General features: G+C 38.5%; 1 pseudogene; it reads left to right on the top strand.

The window, feature by feature from the left end:
• The first annotated feature begins 1,067 nt into the window (after nucleotides 1-1,067).
• Nucleotides 1,068-1,359, top strand: LOC114007728 (O-acetyl-ADP-ribose deacetylase 1 pseudogene; annotated as a pseudogene).
• The last annotated feature ends 3,229 nt before the right edge of the window (nucleotides 1,360-4,588 follow it).

Below are 4,588 nucleotides of genomic sequence, written 5' to 3'. Positions count from 1 at the left end.
TAACTTTATTATGCAGGATGGTTATTATGTATGTTTGAAGATCCATAAAATTGATTTTCTACCCACTGGGGGATAAATGGGCTATTTAAAACCATAGGCCCACAAACAAATCCCCTGAGGTGCATAAGAGCACATTTCCTTCCTTATAATCACCCACAATTAGAACAGATTCTTTCAGATACATAAATTAAAGCAATAAAATGAGGTAACTATAAATAGCACTGCTTGTTCACACTGAAGGAACTGAGCTGTAAACTACAAATCCTCACCCAAAATAACTGTGTTCTGTAGTTGCAAGCACTGATAAGAATAGGTTATGGAATCACCAGATGGGAAGAAATCTAGTCTAGTGCAAATCTTTTCTTCCAAACTAGATTCAATCAAACCTCCCAGAGGGACAAGAATGTGTCTTGGTCTACTATCCATATCGAAGAGCATCCACCAGTTACATAAGAAAGAATTGAGAATGTGCGTGGCTGTTCCTTTTGGGCCATGTATACCTAATATCTCTCTCTTAAGAGGTGAAATCTGGGGAACTGAAGGCAGACCTCGCATTCCATGGTGAGAACTTAGGGACAGAGTATCTCTTCCTACCTGTGCTTGAGGTTAGGCGTAGTGCCTGAGAACTTTATCCTGAAAAAGATACTGAGCTGCTAAGTCTGAAATCAGGATGCAAATCTAGTTATCTGGGGTGCGGGGCGGGGGGGCGGAGCAGAGAGACTGAGGACCAATGTTGTTGATGGAAATAACTAAGCTCTGTAGAAATAATAAGGAACGTGGTTTATTCCGAACATAATTGTGAGTGATCAGGCTCAAAAAACACAAAAGTGTTTTCAGGGTGCTCAGAGGCAGCAGTTCTTTTAATAAGTTCTGAGAGCTGGAGACACAGACAAAATTGTGAATAAACAAAAGGATTCTTTTTGTTGACCTTGCCAGAAAAGGCAGGACATCTGGGGCTTGTAGGTTATAGGCAGGTTTAAAAATTCTTAGGTTAGTGGACTCCTTTCCAGGTGAAAGGTGACTCTGCTCAAGAAAAACTTAAAGTTTGAAAAGAGCAACTTAATATCATGACCAGCAGCCTTAATGAAGACTCAGAAGGCAGCAGGACCACTTCTGTGAAAGGAGACCTTTTTGTGTGGCCCCAAAACAGACTCTTTAGCCCACTGTATCAGTGAGGATTGTCGCATGGGTGCTGGGATAGCTGTCCTCTTCAAGAAGAAATTTGGAGGGGTGCAGAAACTATTAAATCAACAAAAGAAGTCTGAAGAAGTGGCTGTTCTGAAGAGGGATGGGTGTTATATATATTATTTGATTACAAAGAAAAGGGCTTCCACACAACTTATGAAAACTTACGGATGAGTTTCGAGGCCATGAAGACCCCTTGTCTGAAGAATGGAGTCACTGACCTCTCCATGTCCAGGCAAGAAAATTCCAGGGCCCTAAATGAAGATTTAATTGGTTGGTGGGGCTTATTGTCTTATCCAAAACAAATAACTTAAAACTTTATTTCAAAATATGGATTTAAAGGTAAACAACAACAACAAAAATTCTTAGGTTAGTAATTGGTTAAATACACAAATCTCAAAGAAACTTGGGAGTGAGTAGAAAAGAATATTTGAATTTAACCTAAATGTAGATAATGAAGCCTTGCTATTTAGTTGGTGATGGTATGGCAGGGTCAGGATGTAAGGAGCTGCCCACAGTCACTAGAACAAAGTGATCTGTTACAGCAAGATTATTATTTCCTAGTCCCCTTGGAAAGTATCTTTGAACAGGAAGAATAGTCAGAAATCTGTCCTCAAGGTATAGAACCAAAATAAAGTGACTAGTCAGAATCAGGCACGGGCTTTCGGGCCCCAGCCTCTATGCCCCAGGTGGTAGTAGAGTAGACTATAGAGCTAGAAGCCATATGCCAACCCTGGTTGGAGTCCCCAGCCCAGTTGTCTGAAAATACACTGAGTGCACATATGCCCAGCATCCTGGTTTGCTGAAAGACTGAAAGAAGGAGATCAAAGCATGACCGAGCCCTGTGGAGGGTCTCTCTCATGCATAAAATTAAAAAAAAAAAATTTTTTTAATTTGGTAGAGGTTTCTTCATTAGGGCACCAACACTCACTAGAGAGACAGAGAGACTGAAAGTGGGAAATCACCCCCCCCATCTCTTCTCCTCCAGTTTCTTCTAGGAATTTTGGGCACACATAATTCATCCGGCATGAAAAAGCATATATATATTTTTTCCAAAATAAATTCCCTCAAGGACTAAAGGAATAAAAGCAACTGTTTGCATCCCTGAAGTGCTTTTTTTTTTTTTTTTTTTTTTAAATATCAGGGATTCTGAAAGGTTCAATGGGTGGGTGAGTTGGGTCCCTTTAAAAGATTTGGAGTGAGGTGAACCACTCCTTCATTCATGGCTGTGAAAAACACACTTTCTTCTCAGAACAAGTTTTCTTAACACAAACTGCTTCAAAGACAATTGGCTCATTAGGGAACATGTTTTGCATAACCCAGACTTCTTTTGATTATTACATTTATATTCGAGAACTAGCACCAAAATAATAAAAACGAAAAACCTATGGCTCACACATTCTAGCAATGCATTGTTTTATTGTGTAGCTGGCTGCTCATTTAATTCTGCTTTCTTTTGTTTATCTCTTCTGACAATTTTGTGTTTTGTTGGTAATAACAATGAAGGTGATAAGAATTGTGTGAGAGGCTCTCCACATCCTAACCCCATCACCCATGGAGACAATTACACTTGTAACAGATGTTTTGATAATTTGAGCTTTCCATAGAGAACAAGTACTGCGCTATGGCAGAAAAGACGTTTTTCATTTACACTTGTTTGCTTTAAATCTAATACTATTTATTTCAAAAATATGGAAAATAACAGAACGTGTATCTGAAACATCACCCTGTCAAGAAATTTATAGTCCAGTTTTGATAAAAACTGTCCATTTCAATCATTATTCAAGCAACTGCACTTGTCTCAAGAAGCTATTAATAACTCTTATTTTTTATTATTATTTATTTAATTTATTATATTATTATTATTATTTTCAATTTTACCAGAGAGAGACAGAGAGAGAGAGAGGGAAAGTGAGAAAGCAAGCAACCAGGTCTGGAATCAAACTGTGGTTGGCCATGTGGGAGTCCAGCTCCTTAAAACCCATGTCACCTGGGAGCTCCTATAAATAATTTCTAAAGTAATGTTTTATAATGATCAAGTCTTAGAGATGAAAACAAACTCAGAAGTTTTCTGTTTCCAACTATCCTCTAGCTTTCCTTTAGAATAAAAGTAACAGCCAGGGGTCAGCAGGTGACATGGTGGTTGGGATGCTGTACTCTCACATAGCCAACCACGATTCAAGGCCTGGCTCCTGCAGCTTGAAACTCATGCGGGGCATGTGTGTATGCGTGTTTACAATCCTAGGAGGAGAATGGTGGAGAAAGGGCTTGGCATGGTGATTCGCAGGGGAATGATTTCTCAAGTTCCTTTTCACTACCTCTTCTGTCTCTCAGTGAGCACATGCACCCTAAGGCAAAAACTTAGGAAAAACTAAAGGTAATAGCCATAACTGAAACTAATGTATGGAATATGAGGAATTTTGAGCAAAGGGAATGCTAGGGTCACAGAGCTTGAGCAGGAATTGCCAATATTCTTGCCAAGGAAATCCTTCTAACTCATTTTAGAGGTGAGCACAGGATAGGGAAAAGCCTCCTTGAATCTTTCATCTGGTGCTAAGAAGGGCCAACCTTTACTACTCCAGAGATATAATTATACTGAAGTTAGGATTCTCGAAAGAAATGTTTTCACCAGCTTCATGCATAAATGTCATTTTCCTCAGTGATGTGTTTTTGTGACCTAATTTATTGTACATTCCTTTGAGAAATGTGTCAGTATAATTCTGATGGCTTAAATATTTGATGAGAAAGTATAACATTCACTACTGCTTCGTACATCCTGGAAGCACTTCATATCAGTGAGCTGTTCTTCAAAATTTGAAGAGCATTAGATTTTGATCTCAGAATCTCAATTGTAACAAGCTATATTCAGGCATTTTTTTCTTCTTTTTTTTTCCCCCCTCAGGCATAGTTGGACGTACAAGTGCATGCTGCCACCCCAGCTTTTTAGGGAAAATTGAACCTGGTCGAAGTGGCCTCAGTCTGCCTAGTAACAGCATCTACCAGGGCATGCTACCATGGCTTGATCTATTTAGGCATGTTTTGCTATGAGACAGTGCCTTTTATGTGTGTTTCTTCCCACTGAGTGTAACAGGCTTCCAATGTAGATGTTTTCTTAGAGATAAAGATGGAAATCTAAGGTAGATAAGTAACTTTCCTGTGGCGAATATAGCTAGATATTGGTTAAGCAAGGATTTAAACCTTATCTGACCTACTATAAAGTCAAGAAAAAAAATCACAGGAGAAATACTTATTCTTAAACCTTTATCCTCATTTTATTTTAAGAGAAAGTCTTTTTATTTACTTATTTTTAAAGTCCTTTAGTAGAATTCTCAGGATTCTCAAAATGAAACCCTGGTAAATGAATCAAATCTTTCCTTATAAATTGAAATTTAATATTCCTGCT

The sequence above is a fragment of the Tupaia chinensis genome, unplaced genomic scaffold, assembly GCF_000334495.1.
Source record: "Tupaia chinensis unplaced genomic scaffold, TupChi_1.0 Scaffold000225_1, whole genome shotgun sequence".
Classification (NCBI taxonomy): domain Eukaryota; kingdom Metazoa; phylum Chordata; class Mammalia; order Scandentia; family Tupaiidae; genus Tupaia; species Tupaia belangeri.
Note: the sequence above shows the minus strand (reverse complement) of the source record. Positions and strands in the feature narration are given on the sequence as shown.